General features: G+C 41.5%; 1 pseudogene; it reads left to right on the top strand.

Moving 5' to 3' along the window:
• LOC132482905 (ubiquitin-like modifier-activating enzyme 1) overlaps positions 1 to 16,657 on the top strand; it is a 36,710-nt pseudogene extending 20,053 nt beyond the window's left edge.
• The last annotated feature ends 2,057 nt before the right edge of the window (positions 16,658 to 18,714 follow it).

Here is an 18,714-nt window from a genome sequence, read left to right as displayed (position 1 = left end):
GACTGTAGCTTTGTAGTATAGTCTGAAGTGCAGGAGCCTGATTCATCCAGCACCGTTTTTCTTTCTCAAGTTTGCTTTCGTTATTCGGTGTCTTTTTATTTCCATACACATTGTGCAATATTTTCTTCTGATTCCCTGGAAAATGCGATTGGTAGCTTGATAGGCATTGCATTGAATCTGTAGATTGATTTGGGTAATATAGTCATTTTTACAATGTTGATTCTTCCAACCCAAGGATATGTCATATCTCTCCATCTGTATCGTCTTTCATTTCTTTCATCAGCGTCTTATGGTGTTCTGCATACAACTCTTTTCTCTCCCTGGGTAGGTTTATTCCTATTCTTTTTGTTGCAATGGTAAATAAGAGTTTTTCCTGCTGACAGGGTGACACCATTAGCTACTGCTCAACTGCTCTGTCTTATCTCCAACAGAAAGTTCACCTTCTGCTCTGTTCAACGAGTCAAGAGGAGTCCAAGGTGTCTAAAAGACTACACGTCATTTGTAGAAGGATCTAAACTTCAGGTATCCCCTGAGGTATGTCTTTGCATCTATGGCCCATGGTGCCATTTAGGGGATGTCTATTCTGGAGGGGACCTATAGGAGGTGGTGTTTAGGGACTGAGGGGAGGGATTTGGATGCCTCTTTGGGGGCATATCATTTTGCAACAGGGCTTAGGAATATTTGTCGGATGGTCATTGGTGGCCATGTTTCGATAGCACATGGTATTTGCAATGTTCTCCAAAGGGAGGTGGATTTGGGTAAAATTGGAGATTGCTAATCAAGGCAGGATTTGAGGAATATTGTTTAAGTAAGTGTCCTAGTACAAATGTTGGGATCTTGCCAGAATGGCCTTTGTGACCCAAGTTCCATTATAGGGTCCTCCAAGCATTTGGAGATCTGTGTCAATAAGATTCGATTCATCGGGGATCACTTTTTTCATAAAGATAGTCTTCAACTCAGGCTAAGAAAGGATACTGGAGCCTAGTCAACTAGGATCTGGGGAGGAACACGGTACCATTAGGACTTCATTTTCTATAGTTTTACTACCATTCATGAACATATGGCATCCTTCTTGTCAGGAATGGAGAAAGAACAGTTGTGCTGCTGGGACACAGATATTATCATGCAAAATTACATGAATTGTTTATTCATGAGGGAGAGTATAGCCCCATTTTAAAGAGGCTCTATTTAGGACAGTTGTACATCTATCATGAAGAGTATGGTCTTTGCTCATTCATGTACATAAACCATGTATAATTTTCCCTAATGGATTACAGAGTTGTGAGCCTTACGTCTAGCGAAGAAGTAGATACTTCTGTATATGAGGAAGGGAAAGCCTTCTGGTCCAGTATGTCAGATACCTGCAAAGTTTCTAAATGAATAATCCAGCATTGTTCTTTCCCAGCTGTGTGATCACAGGCAATTTTTTTTCAGCATCCATTGGTGGTATGAAGATGATGATAAGAAGAAGAGCAAATACTTACATGATCTTTACAGTGTGGGGAATGTAAGTCTTTATCAGGTGTCATAATACACCAGGTAATTTAATAGTACTCCAGCTACTAATAGTAATTAGGTAGTACTTACTGTGTGTCACACTCTTTTTTAAGCCCTTTATTCATATTTAGTCATTTAAACTCTACTAATGGCGTAAGTTACAATCATTATCCTCATTTTATAGATGGCCTAGAGAAGTGAGGTCCCTGTCTTCAGGTCACACAGCTGGTAATCATGGAAAGAATTACTGTGAGGGTCCAACACTTCTCTTGTGTCAACTGTGAGCTGAAACATGAAAGGATCATTGTTTCTTCCTCAGAAAGGACAGCTAATGAGTTATGTCAGAAGATGATAGAGTAAGGCCCTCCAAAAATTCTCTACATTACAAACCTACAAAGTTTTCAGACTCAACTTTTTCAGAATTCTGGAAATTGACAAAATTACACAGGAACTAGGGAAGTATTTACGTGTTTAAAAATGACTGAATCTTAGTAAGATCAGCAAGCTCTAGAGACTTTAATTGGTCAAACTCACACCCTCCTTTTTTCCAGCTTAATAATAGTACATATTGAAAGAGTATGCATTCCTTTTGCATCCGAGTAGCCACCAGAAGGAGAAGAACAAAGTGAGAATTCTTTCAGAACCTCATCTCCAAAGATTTATCATTATCTGATGTGACTGAGATGTTCCTTGGAAGACTGCATTTGCAAGACTGTCTATATTTGACATAATTTGGAGCTCACCCAGTGCAAATATACTTTAACCTGGGGAGTTGTCAAAATAATTATGGGGGCAGAAAGAAAGTTTTAAGAATTAATGCCAAGAAACATCCCAAATTTGATGCAAAACATCATTATACAGATTCGCCCAGCTAAACAAACTCAAAGCAGGGTAAACTCAAAGAGATCCATAGCAACACATATCATAATCAAACTACTGAAAGCCAAAAACCAAGAGAGAATTGTGAAAGCCCTGTGTAGCAACCCATGGCATGTAAGAGATTCTCAATTAAGCCAAAAACAAAGACTGCACATCAAAAAACATGCAGGGCAGAAGACACTTGGATACATTCATAGTGTTAAAAGAAAAAAAACAAATACTTTCAACCAAGAATTTTATATGCAGCAAAACCATCTTTTGAAACTGAGGACAAGATTAGGAAAATTCCAGATAAGCACAAAACGGAGAGGATTTATTGCTAACTATCTGCCCTACAAGATGAGATAATTCCTGGAGAGAGTCCAAACAAAAATAAAAGTCACTTTGATGATAACTCAAATCCAGAGAAAGAAAGAACATCAGTAAAAGTAATTATATAGGTAAATACAGAGGATAATTTAAACGAATTTTTTGTGTGTATGTTTGTAGTCTGAATAATAGTCCCCCAATGTGCCCACATTTTAATTCCCAGGGCATGTATGTTATTTTATGCAGAAAACTTTGCATATATAATTATATTAGAGTCTTCAGATGCGAAACTTTCTTGGGTTACCTTAGGTGCATCTAATCAAAATGTTTCTTATAAGAGGAATGAAGGAGATTTCAGTGACAGAGGATAAGTTAATGTGATGACAGAAGTAGAAAATGAACTGATGTATTTGAAGGTAGTAGAAGGGGTAACTAGCCTAGGAATACTGGCAACCACTAAGCAAAAAAAGGACAAGGAAATACATTCTCCCAGCAGAACCTCCAGATGGAACCAATCCTGCCAACATATTGACTTTAGCCCAGTAAAATGGATTTGGGGCTTGTAACATGTAGTATTTTGAAAGAACAATTTGTAAAGTTTTAAAAAATTGAATTCCTGAAAATGTGTTACAGCAACAATAGTAAACTAATGCAGTTACTTGTTTCTCTTACCCGATTTATAACATTACTCCATAGGAAAAAAAAATTAATTGGTGCTGATGTATAAAGTGTATAAAGATGTAAGTTATGATAAGAACAGCACAAGAAAAAGGATAAACTAGATAAAAGCAAAAATTCATATTTTGAAATTAAGTTGGTATTAATGTGAACTAGGTTGTTAGAAACTGTCAGTTTACTTTATAACAACCTAACTCCAGAGCAACCACTAATAAAATGGCTCTAAAATGTATATAGTAAAAGAAATAACAAATAACCATAAAAGTGGTTCACTAGAAGATGTCCAATTAGAAAGCAGATTGTAAGTATGGATTTTTTAAAAATGTGACCACCTATATGTTGTTAAAGAGACAAATCTTAGGGTGAAACAAATAGATTTTAAGTAAAATGTTGCAAAGATAAGTTTCATGCCAACAAAAATCGAAAGAGAGCTATAGTGACTATACTAACAACAGACAAAACAAATTTTAAATAAAAAAAATTATGAGGCAAAGGACAGTATATATTACTATATTATTATATTAGATTAATAATATATTATTGATAAAAGGGTAAATCTGTTGAAATACACAAGAATTATAAACAAATGCTCACCTAACAAAAAAGTTCCAGATACCTGAATCAAAAACTTACAAAATTTGAGAGAGAGATAAATAGGTTCAACAGCATATCCAAATAAATGACAAAACATATGATCACCAAGGGAAGAGAAGACCTAAACAAAACTATGATATAAACCGAGTGCACTTAACAGACATGTACACAACATTCCTCCCAAGAACAGAAGAATACAATGTCCTTTCACTTGAACTAGGAATGTTCTCCAGGATAGACTTCACGTTAGGCCATAAAACAAGTGTCAATAATTTAAATCACACCGAATTGTTCTCTGACCACAAAGGAAAGAATAATGGGCATCAATAATAGGAGGAACTTGTGAAAACTTGTAAATATGTGGAAATTAAAGAACACATTCCAAAGTAATAAAAGAGTCAAACAGTGTCCAAGGCATATTAGAAAATACTCTGAAGTGAATGAAAATGAAAACACAACATACCAAAATATGGGATTCGGCAAAAGCAGAACCCAGAGGAATATAGACATACATATATATATATATATAATACATTATATACACTTGTATAGTTTTCTCCATGTCTCTTTTGCAGTTTATTGAATATATATTAAATTTGGGTTTATAGTTTTATCAAATTGGGAAAATTTCTGCGCACATATTTTTTGAAAATATTACTTTCAGAGCTCACTGCCACCCCATTATCTCTTTCCAGAACTCCAAGTACATGTATATTAAGGCACTAGACTTGTTTGACTTTCCCCCAACTTGTTGTATTTTGCATAGTTTCTTCTACTTTGTTAAATTTCCTAATTTTTTCTTGTGTGTTAATTTGTTAATCACATCTGTTATGTAAAATCACAGGTCAAGAACATTAAAACATCTATTATAAATATATTTCACATTTCAAAGAAATTCCCAAGAAAGGGGTGGGCCAAAAGAGTTTTTGAAGAAATAATTGCCAAATAATTACAAATTTAATGAAAACTAAAGCCACAGATGTTGCTGGTAAGTTTTTGGTAAGTGTTGATGGATGGAAGGTAATTGTGAATGTTAGCGTTTTGGAGTTGCGTTTTGTGTTCCTTTAATATTTTTGAGTCTGTTCTAGAGAAATTATGTAGTTGCCATCTGATCCTTTCAGGGCTTACTTCTTTTTCTCTAGAGTGGCATTTAGACATAGAATACCTGTGCTGTCTGAAGAAATCAGCATTGTGTTTTTGTTTTTGTTTTTGTTTTATGATGTATGATACATTATTTTCATTTCTTAATTGAAGGATAGTTGATTTAATATTTAGTTACTTTTTGCTTTACAGCAAAGTGACTCAGTTATCTATATATACATTCTTTTTCATATTCTATTCCATGATGGTTTATCTCAGGATACTGAATAGAGTTCTGTGTGCTCTACAGTAGGACCCTGTTGTTTACCTATTCTATATATAATAGCTTATATCTGTTAACTCCAAACTCCCACTGTATGGGGGAGGGTGTTAGGTGAGGAAGAAGGTGGGAGGTTTTCATATTCCTGTTTTGATAGTGCTGTTGATCTTGGGAGGGAATGAATTGACAGATAACCCTTCATTCTTTTCATCCCCCAGGTCCCTACACCTTTAGTATCTGTGATACCTCCAATTTCTCTGACTACATCTGTGGAGGCATTGTCAGTCAAGTGAAAGTAACTAAAAGGATAAGCTTTGTGAGTATGAGCAGGAGGGTGTGTTGTAGGGTTCCAGGCATCTCTGCGTTTTTCACTTTTTTGGTTCTGATATCTTGCTCTCCACAGAACACTTGCCGTCTTCACAGGCAGAGCCGGACTTTGTGATAACAGATTTTCCCAAGTATTCTCACTCTCCTCAGCTACACATTGGCTTCCAGGCCCTGCACCAGTTCTGTGCCCAGCATGACCAGACCCATCAGCCCCACAATGAGGTAGATGGGTGGGCAAGCAAGCCAGGTCCATGAACCAAAGCTCCTCTATGCCTTTTCATCTATTGAGTTTTTCTACCTCTCCCTCTCCCCACAGTTGTGTGATTGTTCTTTTTCTCTTTCCAGGAGGACGCAACAGAACTGGTGACCCTAGCACAGGCTTGAATTCTCAAGCTCTTCCAGCAGTGCAGCAAAACAGTCTGGATGAAGACCTCATCCGGAAGTCAGCTTATATGGCCCCTGGGGATCTGGCACCCATCAATTCCTTCACTGGTTGCGTAGCTGCCCAGGAGTTTATGAAGGTCAGCGTGAGTGGAGATGGACAGTGCTGGGCGTGAGCCAGTTTCCTTTCCGGCCCTGCTGCTTGCTGTCCAGCTCTGATTAACCAGTGATCACATCCTCTTTCTAACCGCCTCCTCAGGGCTGCTCTGGAAAGTTTATGCCTTTTATACAGTAGCTGTACTTTGATGCCATTGAGTGACTCCCTGAGGACAAAGAGGCCTTTACAGAGGACACGTGTCTTCCAGTATGTGATTTGGGCCCATGGAGAAGACATTATCGTGGATCTTTTTAAGGTGGCATTTCCCTAACCCTCTCTTCCCTTCACATGACTCAGTGCCAGAACCCTTAAGATGAGCAGGTGGCTGTATTTGGCTCTGGCCTGCAAAAGAAGCTGGGCAAGCAGAGATACTTCTTGGTGAGAGAACCCTGTGGTCAAAAGCTACCTTTAGGTCCCCTAGGCTCTGGCCACCTCTTCTGGAGTCTCCTCTTGGTGTACAAGGGATGGTGTTTGCTTGTACCCTCATCTCATCCCTCTTCCATTTTCTTCACACCAGGTCCTTTATATCCTGGTCTTGTGCCTCTTTCCTTAGAGAACCATGGATTTTTATGGCACTGTGACTTAAATATGCAGTCGTAGATCCTCTTACCCTCTCTTGCCATCTCCAAGGGGAGAGAGGACTGAGGAGTGGGTTTGTTACCCAGTGACCCTAACCATCTTCTGTCTCTCTTCTTGGCCACCTCCCAGTTGGGTGCAGGGGCTGTTGGCTGTGAGCTGCTCAAGACCTTTGCCATGACTGGACTAGGCTGTGTGGAGAGTGGGGCAATCACCATTACAGACATGGACACCATAATAAAATCCAATCTGAATTGACAGTTTCTGTTCCGGCCTTGGGATATCAAGGTGAGTGGAATGGATATGGTAAGTAGTTGAGCTTTGTTTTTCACTTTTCTCCTGTCTTTTTCTGGTTATTTGTCTTATTGCCTTTGGACTTATTATTATTTTTTTTTGGTACATGGGCCTCTCACTGTTGTGGCCTCTGCCATAGAAGAGCTCAGGATCTGGAACTTCAGGACCAGCGGCCATGGATCATGGGCACAGACGCTCCACGGCATGTGGGATCTTCCTGGACTGGGACAAAACCCATGTCCCCGAAAAACCAGGTGGACTCTCAACCACTGCGCCACCAGTGAAGCCCACCATAGGACTTTTTTGTTTGTCTCTTTCCTTCAGTTCTTACCTTATTTCTTTTTCTCTACCACTCAGTCTTTCTTCCAGCAGATATTTATTGAAAACTTGTTACATCTTTCCTTTGTGAGTTTAAACCTGTCCCCAGCCATCTTTTTTTTTCTTTGGTTTTTGGTTATGGCTAATGTGGAACTCTGGAAGCTAGATTATAGAAGGATCTATCTGGGGAGTCTCTGTAAAGTTCAGTGTTATTTTGCCTGCCCAGTGTTTATCTTTCCTTTCATTTTATCATGCAAATACTAGGTACTACATAAGTAGTTAGAATATATAAGATAGCAAATAAAAGGTTTCTGCTTTTGTCTAGTGAGAAGACATAGTAAACGAGAGATTCTCTAATGCAGTGGAGGTTGGCAGCACTCTTTCCTCAAGTCCAAAAGATCACAACTCTTTTAAGAATACTAAGACATTATGTCCTTTTTATCCTCATTTTATCAGGTGAAAGGGTAATTTTCCACTCTGTTCTAGGAGGCTGTCCGTAACCCAAAAACACAGTATTTTCCAAATGACCAGACCAATTCATGATGATACAGAACTGTGCATTAACTAAAGAGCCATTCAAAATACAGAGAAAGACAGTGGGTATTGATGTGGATCATCATTTCACCTTCCAACTAAACTTTAAAGAAATATCACTTGTCAAATATTGATATATTTAAAAAAAATCAACAGTCATCTGAAAATGTTATTGAAATATTTTTTCTGTGAGGCTGGATATCACTTACATCTTTCAAGCAAAACATGTATAACATTAAAGTCAGTAGATAATGAAAATTCAGCTATCTTCTAAGACATTATATAAGTAAAATTTGCAAAAGTATAAATACAGATTGATTCCTGTCATTAACGCTTTGTATTGGAGATTCTTTCATACTGTTTGTACTATATAATGGAATTATTCCATATTAATTAATTAATTTATTTATTTATTTTTGGCTGCGTTGGGGCTTCCTTTCTGTGTGAGGTCTTTCTCTAGTTGTGGTAAGCGGGGACCATGCTTCATCGCGGTGCGCGGGCCTCTCACTAGTGCAGCCACTCTTGTTGTGGAGAACAGGCTCCAGATGCGCAGGCTCAGTAGTTGTGGCTCTGGCCTAGGTGTTCCTTTGCATGTGGGATCTCCGGAGACCAGGGCTCGAACCCATTTCCCCCGCATTAGCAGGGAGATTCTCAACCACTGCACCACCAGGGAAGCCCCTCCAATTTTAAATGGAGTAATAATGTTTTTAAATGTTCTCAGATTAAATGTCTAATGTAGGAAATCTTGATCGCTGTGCATCACATAAAAAAAACCCCACAAACTTTGTTTTAACATCATTTTGGACAACTGCTAGAGCAAATAATAAATACAATAGCACCGTATGTGGTTAGAACATAACAAGGTGAAAAATACTGTGTAGGGGCAAGAATGAAAATCAAGATATAGAACTGGAAGTGCTATGAGAGGGCGGTTTGCAGTGTGGTAAAGGAAATCCTCATTGGAAAGGTGGTATATCCACAGAGAATTAAAGATGATATACGAGAACAAGAAGAAATCTCAGGGAAGAGTATGGCAGGTGAAGTTAACAGTGTGAGAAAAACCCCGAGGTTGGAATATGACTGCTATGTTTAAGGAGTAGAGACAGAGACAGATCATGGTAAGAGAGAAGGTTGTCAAAGGAATAGGGACCAGCTCAATTCACCCTTAGTGAAAGTGGGAATCAATAGAGGGCTTTGAGGAGAGGAATGTGATCTGACTTGGACTTTCAGAGGATCCTTTTTGTTTTTGTAAGTTCAGAGGACCTTGGTTTTCTTTGCGTGAATGCACTCCAACTCGGGGTGCTAGTAACGAAAAACAGTGGATGTTCGGTAGACAAAAGAACAGATACTCAACCCATTGTCTCCTATTGTATCAATGTTTTCCTTTTTTATTCACCTCATTCCTCATTTGTCCCAGCCCAAGCTGTGTGGCATTTGTCATAGACCACAGAGCCTCCTGACCTCAGAGCCTAGGTCTTGTGCATCATTACTTAAATCAGTTTTCAGAACAGCTCTTTAAAGTTTTGTTGGGTGATTATGTGAATGACAGTTCTGTTTCTACATCACTACACAGAAATTGAAGTCTGATACAGACTGTAGCTGTGAACCAGATAAATGCACACATCCCTGTGATGAGCCATCAGAACTGTGTGGGCCCTCACACAGAGCATGTGTATGAATAATAAATTCCTCCAAAACCTGGATGGTGTGGACAATGCCTCGGACAATGTGGATGCCCATGAGTTTTGGGGGTGGGTGAGGACGAGGTGAGAGTAATGTGTGTGTTTTGGGGAGTGTGTGTCACCGTGTCTTATCCTGAGTTTATTTTCCCCACCCTCACCTGCTGCAACTTTCTCACAGGCACATATATGGACTGCTGCTGTGTGTTGTACCATAAGCCCCTTCAGGAGTCAGGCACACTGTGTACCAAGGGTAATGTGTAAGGGTTTATCCCCTTCCTGACAGAGTCATACAGCTCCAGCCAGGACCCTCCTGACAAGTCCATCCCCAGGTGCACACTGAAGAACTTCCCGAATGTCATCGAGCACACTTTGCAGGTGATCAGCCTTGCAGGGAGAAAGAGGTGGAACAGATATGTACTGGGACAGTGTCTCAGTTGCCAAACTCTTGTTATTCCGATGATGAAGCCTCAGTGTATGTAATATCTGCCCTTTCCTTAACTCTCCTTCACTCACTTTAAACCTAGGAGCCTAATGCTTTGCAAAATGATTGTTTTTAACTTGAAATTTTTATTTTGGAAACATACAGGGAAGTATTATTTATACCATGTGAAAAACTTTATGTAAGAAGTGTATATCTAAATGGTGAGGATATGTTTCTTTGTGTACAGGATACTATTTTGTTGTTGAACAAAATTAACTTAATATCATCCCTGCTAGTTATTTAAATATCTCCAATATTAAGTCCATATTTAGGAATAATTTTCTAATTGTTTCCCAAAATATGTTTAATAGCTTGTCAGCATAGTTCTGTTTATATAGTACACGTACATACAAAACAGCATACCTCTCATGTAGATTGACAAAGTAAAAGCTCCCCATTAACTGGCCCTCAGAACTTGGACCTAATTACAGTCCCCTTTCAAACCACAAATAACCATCCTTTTATCAAAATGATTCTTAACCCAGTCTTTGAGGCTATGTTTAGGAAGTATGGGAACAGGAAGAAAATGAGCAGTAACAGTTCAGTCTGTCACTTTTCCTTCCAGAAGGGATGAGTTTATACTTGTGGACTCAGTTCAGTATGTGTCTTTCTCCCTGTCCATGCATCCCATGTTGGTGTGTGTGTGTGTGTGTGTGTCTGTGTGAATGTGTAGATACAGAGAGACGGTGATGTGTTTGTGTGTGTGTGTTCATTTCTATACATATAAAACCTCTACTAGGTTTTGGTTCTATTATTGTGTTTCTCTCTACCCAGTACGCAGAACGCCCAATAAAAAGGATTTTAAAACTAATATACTATGAGCCCTTGGACTTAACCTCTTCATGCTTCAGATTCCTTATCTGTAAAATTGGAATGACAGTAGTAACTCTCACAGGAATTCTGAAAAGCATGTATACTTAATATGCCCTTGTGACTTTCAAACTAAGCTTTAAATGTGTACATGTTTGCTTATTTCTTATTAACTCCATGAGGTGTAGTTTTACTGTTCCAGTGTTTGTCTTTAAAATGAGGAAACACAAGTAAAGATATACCTGATTGTCACAAGACTGTGGCACAGCTGGCCTTTGAACCTGGATTTCGAGCATCAAGGTGCTCCAGGTCACTTCACCAGTGACTATTTATCGACCTCCGAATTCACAGGGGTCAAACCTCTATCTTACTTTCTTCCCAGTCCCCAGAACCTGCATAGAGATCGTTCACGTTTTATTCTTGGTGTGAACTTTTTCTTGAATTGATGCATGACATACGTAGGGTAATGTGTACATCATAATAAATTCTGCATGAATGTACACTTGTGTGTAAACCTCTTCCCAGATTAAGATCATTGTTTTTTACATTGAAGTGGTGAGGGCTTGACAAGTTTGAGGAGATATATTGGGAGGGTTTCCTTCCTCTGTTCTCCCATAACAGCCATGCTCTTCCTATTTGCTATATTTCCTGATGGTGTTCCTAAGGCCTACAGAAACTTATTTGTTTCCCATAACCCACGTAGTGTTGATTTGCTCTGTCTGCAGTGGGCTCTGGATGAGTTTGAAGGTCTCTTCAAGCAGCCAGCAGAAAACGTCAACCAGTACCTAATGTGAGTAATTCTATCCATTCCTCGTTCACCGTGTCCGTTGCGTGTCAGTCAAAGCATTCTGTAACCAGTGTAACACTTAGGACCCGGCCTACTTTTCAAATAATCTAATGATTCCTTGGGCCTTATACATTTGGGAGTCAGCACTGACTTTTCATGCTGTTAAGCTCCCTCTGGGATCACTGTGTAACTCTGAGTTTGTGTCCCCTCTAATTCTTGATAGGGATTCAAAGTTTGTGGAGCAAAAACTGCACCTGGCAGGCACCCAAACCCTAGAGGTGCTGGAGGCTGTGCAGCTCAGCCTGGTGCTTCAACGGCCACATACATGGGCTGACTGTGTGACGTGGGCTTACTAGCACTGGCACACCCAGTGCTCCAACAGCATCAGACAGCTGCTGCACAGCTTTCCTCCGAAACAGGTATTACACTCTTGTGGGGTCCATTTGTCAGAATAGGCTTACTGGAAGCAGTTTGCTACACGCTTTTGACATGAATCATTGCAGTTAGTCCAGTTGTGGAAAGACCACCAAGTCCCAGAGATCTCATTAAATGATTAAGCAAGTGATTTTTGGAGTCAAACACCTGTTCCTCCTGACCTCTCTCCTCTACCTGCCCAGCCCTGTTCTCTCAAGCAAGATACTTGGTACCTATTTCCCTTAGATATGACATGAGTCATTCCAGATTCCCTGTCAGGGCTATAGAGATTGTAGAAGAGAAATTTTGGTGTTAAGAGCACAGGACCTATGTGGCTTCAAGACTCAACTGCATTTGATATTGGGACTAATCATGTATTTCCTCTCTGTGCCTTAGTAGCCTCATGTAGGAAGTTGGAATAATGGTGACCTAATTTCATGAGAGTTCTATGAGGGTTAATTTATATTTACTAAGTTAATAAATTAAGTATGTTAGTACACGACTGGCAATCCATAAAAGTTTCATAAATAGCTCTGTGTCTGGCACAAAGTGAATGCCCAGCGATATACCAATTTGGGACGTCCGGGCTTGTAAATGAGGAGTTACAATTATGAGAAACACCTCTCCTCTCAGGTCTCACTCTCCCACATCTTTCTGTTTTCCTAGCTTACAAGCTCAGGAGCCCCTTTCTTGTCTGTGCACAGCCACTCATCTCTGATGTCAGCAATGAAGTCTCCTCCCTCACGTCTCCTACAGTTGGGTCAAATGTGGGTACGTGGATGGGAAGGAGGCTGCAGCTCCTTAGGTGAGTACTGATATGCTTACCCCTCCATACCTAGCCTTCTCTTAGCCCCTGCATCTGGACTACGTGATAATGGCTGCCACCCTATTTGCCCAGGCCTATGGGCTGAGGGGTTCTCAGGACCGAGCTTCTGTGACCATACTCATTCAGTCTGTGCAGGTCCTTGAGTTCACCCTGAAGTCTGGTGTCAAGATCCATGTTTCTGACAGGGAGCTGCAGACCACTACGTGTGTTGGTGAGGATGTTTATCTAGTTGGCCTAAGGTAGCATCCTACTTATCACCTACCTATGCAAGCCTCCCTTGTACTTGTGTTTTGCCACTGGCTCTGCTCTGAGATCTCAGGCCTGAGATTAATCCACACTGTCCTTTGGTCCTTGCTTCTTCCAATTTAAAATAAGGTTAGTTGGTTGAGGCAAGTTCTCTGATGTGCTACTACTTTGTTCTTCCCACTGTTTCTCCCTCAGGTGCACCAGTTGTCCATCTCTTTACTGTGTGTATGTTTGCTTTGTTTTGTTCTTTCTCTGTTTCTTTTTGTGTCCATTACAGGGACAAATGGATATGATCTTTACCAGTAGTCTCTCTGCCTTGATTTCTTCCCTGTTTCATTTCATTATAGATCTCCTCATCCACCTCCCCACCTTCTTTGGTATGCCTGTTTACCCTATTTTTATTTATTTATTCACTGATTTATTTATTTATTTAGGCTGTGTTGGTTCTTTGTTTCCGTGTGAGGGCTTCCTCTATTTGCGGTGAGTGGGTGCCTATCTTCTTCACGGTGCACAGGCCTCTCACTGTTGTGGCCTCTCTTGTTGCACAGCACAGGCCCCAGACACGCTGGCTCAGTAGTTGTGACTCATGGGCCTAGTTGCTCTGCGGCATGTAGGATCTTCCCAGACCAGGGCTCAAACCCGTGTCCCCTGCCCTGGCAGGCATATTATCACCCACTGGGCCACCAGGGAAGCCTCACCTATTTTTAACCTCCATATATCTTCCTCATCTCCCTCTCTAGACAGCCCTCCTCATCTCTCCATCTCTAACTACCCCCCAACTCAAATTTCCCTCCCTCTACCGTATTCTGTCTCATGCTCTGTAAGTCTTCCTCTACATTTCATTTTCTTTGTATATATCCTTCAGTTTCTTCGTCTGTATATCTCTCCCCTCCTGATGTATCTCCTGCATTTCCTTTCCGAAATAACTACTCTTTCATGTTCCTCTTTGTATATTTTCTTTATTTATCTCTCTACGTGTCTCCATTTCAGGTGTTTTGTACTTTCTCATTCTCTGAACATTCTCTTAATGTTCACATTTATTCTCCTTGGTCTCCCTCTTCAAAGTTTTTCAGGTCTATCCCATTTCATATTACTCTCTTCTTTGCTGTCTGTATACTTTCCCCCTATGCCCCTTTCTGTATCTCTTATCCCTCTGTCTCTTGTTTTCCCTCGTATCTTCCTTCATGTCTCCCCATCTCTCTCTATGTCTTTCTCTTGCAGTATTTTCTCATTGACTTCCTTTTTTTTTAATTGTGGTAAGAAACCAAAGGAGTTACCATCTTTAAATATAGTAGACTTCCAGTTTGGAAGTCTTAATATTTAATTGAGTGGATTTTAAGGCTTAATATTTCATTGGATGGATAGATCACATTTTTCTGTCCACTCATTCAGCAGTGAACAACTTCTGTGCTTTCACCTCTTACCTGTGATGATTAGTGCTGCTGTCTATATCCTTTCTTAGTGGCTTTACCTGTTGCCCTCAGTGTCTCTACATATCTCCATGTCCCACACACCTATCTTTTACTTTTCTGACGTGTTTTCTGCCCTATCTTTCCCCCTTCTTTTCTCTTTCCCACGATGTCTCTCCTTTTCAAATCCTTTATCTGCCTGAACATCTCTGCCCCACCCTGGACTCCTGCTTGCACCTCAGACCGTGAACTGGGATTTAACATGTATCTAAGGACTAACGTGTACTTCCTCCCTTTCTGCAGTTGATAATTACCTGCAGGAGCTCAAGGACATGCTGCCCAACCAGAGAGCTTCCCTGGGTTCAAGATCTACCCCATCAGCTTTGAGAAGGTGCTGTGATGGGGACCTCAACCGTGTATGAGAAATGGTTGAGCCACCCTAAGCTTTTTTGGGGATTACAGGCCTGACTGTAATTATGTTATTTTTTATTTTTTTAATTTTTTTTTTGTGGTACGTGGCTTTCTCTCTCTTGTGGGATCTCCCATTTTGGAGCACAGGCTCCTGATGTGAAGGCTCAGCAAACATGGCTCCTGTGCCCAGATGCTCCCTGGCAGGTGGGATCTTCCACGACCTGTGCACGGACCCGTTTCTCCTGCATGGAATGGCCCAAGTATCTTTTGTGGTCTGGGCTAGTATTTGGCTGGTCTCGCAGGTAATTGAGGTGAATATACCTCAGTTCCCAGTATCCAAGAAAACTTTTTCTCCTTAATTCTGTCTCTTCTGTTCTTCCTCTATCTCCACTCACAATAGGATGATGACAGCAACTTTCATGTGCATTTCATTGTGGCTGTATTGAGTCTCCGGGCAGATAACTATAACATTCCCCCTACTGACGGGCATAAGGTAACAATAGTCTAAACCTAACCTTGCAACCTTTTCCAAGTTTGAGTCTGCCACGTTTGGCCTCTTCTGTACACCTTGAATGTCTCTAACCACTACATCTATGCCTCACCTTCTGTGTTACACAGCAAGTTGATTTCAGGGAAGATCATTCCAGCCATTGCCACAACCACAGCAGCTACATTTGGCCTTGCATGTCTGGAGCTTTACAAGGTAGTGCAGGGACACCAATAGCTTGAGTCCTATAAAAACAGATTCATCAACTTGGCCCTGCCTTTTTCAGCTTCTCTGAGCCCCTTGCCCCACACCGTCACCAGGTAAAGGCTTGCTGGTATAGAAATCTTTTGTGTTACCCATCAGTGAGTGATGCTTTGTGTATGTGTGTGTGCGTAGAGGTTGTGTGTATCTTATCTCTGTAGAACTGGCTCTGGTTTTCATCATACCAGGTGAGAGGCTTTGTTTAATTTTGCGTATCCTATGTTCATTGTTTGAACCTGTGCAAAGTAGGAATGGAACTGGCATGTTTGTGAAATAAAGAGGAGCATATGATTAGGGTTTGCTCCCGTTTTTCTCTTGGTGCTTTACTCTGTGCTTTGTCCCACAGTACTATAACCAGCAGTGGACATTGTGGGATTGCTTTGAGGTACAGGGGCTGCAGCCTAATGGTGAAGAGATGGCCCTCAAGCAATTCCTTGACTACTTTAAGGTAAGGGCCTTTCACTCACTGCACTTGTGGTGGTGGTTGCCCAGGTTACTGGTACTGTCCATCCCAGTGACCCTGTTGCCCCTCCTCTTTTCCACCCTCTTCAGCCAGAGCACAAGTTAGAGATCACCATGCTGTTCCAGGGTGTATCCATGCTCTACTCCTTTTGCATGACAGCAAGCAAGATCAAAGATCAACTCAAGCTTGAGTTGGGTCATTGTGCAAACAGAAACAGGTCCTGCCTGGGGTGGGAAGCATCAGCTAGCTATGCAACACACCTTCACTGTTCCCCTAACATTGTCTCTGTAAGTCCTTTCCTCTCTTTCTTCTTCACAGACCCTCTTTTTCCTCACCCCAGGATAACAGCAATAGTGAGACGAGTATCAAAGCAAAAGCTGGGACACCTCATTCAAGCACTGTTTCTTGAGCCGTGCTGCAAAAACAAGAGCGGCAATGATTTGGATGTACCCTATGTACGATACACCATTCGCTGATCCCTCTACACCCATCTACCTCATTCTCAGTCAAGTCAATCTATTTCCATTTCTCTTATAGTCGTTGCAAATGTTGAGCCTTAAGTTCTTCTGAGGACTTTTTGTTGTTGTTGCTGCTTTCTACTGTTTGGAGTTGGAATTCTTAATAAAGAGTTATTAATCCAAGTGTGTCATATCCTTCTTTTGTCAAAGGCCCGTACCTTGTTGTCTGTGGGAAAGACAAGCCTTTCTTTAGCTCTGTAGGTACAGGTGATAGTGCAAAAGGCTCAGCCCCTCCCACGAGCATGGAATTTGCCTCACATCCAAGCTTATGAGAAAAGATTAAATCCACCTGTTATGGTAAATCATTGGTTTGCTATTTTTTCCTTTGTCCTCTCTGTTTAAAAAGAAATAGAGGGGGAGTTCAGGAAGATGGCAGAAGAGTATGTCACGGAGATCACCTTCCTCCTCACAGATACATCAGAAATACATCTACACATGGAGCAACTCCTACAGAAAACCACCTGAACACTGGCATAAGGCCTCAGACCTCTCAAAAGGCAAGAAATTCCCCACGTACCTGTGTAGGGCAAAAGAAAAAAAAAGAAAAAAACAGAGACAAAAGAATAGGGATGGGACCTGCACCAGTGGGAGGGAGCTCTGAAGGAGGAAAGACTTCCACACACTAGGAGCCCCTTCGTGGGAGGAGACTGCTGGTGGTGGAGGGGTGTAGCTTTGCAACCACATAGGAGAGCACAGCAACGGGTGCAGAGGGCAAAGCAGAGTGGTTCCCACACAGAGTATCGGTGCCGACTGGCACTCACCAGACCAAGAGGCTGGTCTGCTCAACGGCTGGGGCATGAAGGGGCTGGGAGCTGAGACTCAGGCTTGGGTCAAAGCGCAAGGAGAGGACTGGAGTTGGCAGTGTGAACACAGCCTGAATGGGTTAGTGCAGCACGGCTAGCTGGGAGGGAGTCCGGGAAAAAGTCTGGAGCTTCCAGAGAGGCAAGAGACTTTTTCTTCCCTCTTTGATTCCTGGTGCAGGAGGAGAGGGGATTAGGAGTGCTACTTAAAGGAGCTCCAGAGAAGGGCACGAGCTGTGGCTATCAGCGTGACCCCAGAGACGGGCATGAGATGCTAAGACTGCTGCTGCCACCACCTAGAATCCTGTGTAGAAGCACAGGTCACTCCTCATACCTCCGTGACCAGGAAGCAGTGCAGTCCGCAAGTGTCAGGGTCCCAAGATTCAGGGACAACTTCCCCAGGAGAACTAATTGCGCACCTCAGGCTGCTGCAACATCACGTCAGCTTTGGACGCCTCAGACCAGACCTGCATCTATACCCCTCCATCCCCCCGGCCAGAGAGAGGCAGAGCCACTGAATTAGCGGCTCCTTTAACCCTGTCCTGTCTGAGCGAAGAACAGACACCCTCAGGCAAGCTACATGCAGAGGCAGGGCCAAATTCATAGCAGAAATAGAGGAGCTGTGCGAGCAAAGAAGAGAAAGGGGGCTTCTCTGGTGGCACAATCATTGAGAATCCGCCTGCTAATGCAGGTAACACGGGTTCGAACCCTGGTCTGGGAAGATCCCACATGTCGCATGGAGCAATAGGCCCGTGAGCCACAACTACTGAGCCTGCACGTCTGGAGCCTATGCTCCACAACAAGAGAGGCCACGACAGTGAGAGGCTCGCACACTGTAATGAAGAGTGTCCCCAGCTTGCCAAAACTAGATAAAGCCCTCACACAGAAATGAAACCCAACACAGTTAAAAATAAACAAACAAACAAATAAATAAATGAAAGTACACTTAATTAAAAAAAAATATTTTTTAAAAGTATTTCACACCAGGGTCAAAAATTAAAACAAACAACAAAACACAGAAAACAAAAGCAAAAAAAAAAAGATAAAGGGAGATCTCTCCCAGCAGCCTCAGGAGCAGCGGACTAATTCTCCACAATCAACTTGATGTACCCTGCATCAGTGGAATACCAGAATAGACAATGGTTCATCCCATATTGAGGGGTGGACTTTGTGAGGAAGATATATTATTTTTTTCCTCTTTTCCTCTTTTTATGA

The sequence above is a fragment of the Mesoplodon densirostris genome, chromosome Y, assembly GCF_025265405.1.
Source record: "Mesoplodon densirostris isolate mMesDen1 chromosome Y, mMesDen1 primary haplotype, whole genome shotgun sequence".
In the NCBI taxonomy this organism is placed as follows: domain Eukaryota; kingdom Metazoa; phylum Chordata; class Mammalia; order Artiodactyla; family Ziphiidae; genus Mesoplodon; species Mesoplodon densirostris.
This window is presented reverse-complemented; position numbering and strand designations above follow the sequence as displayed.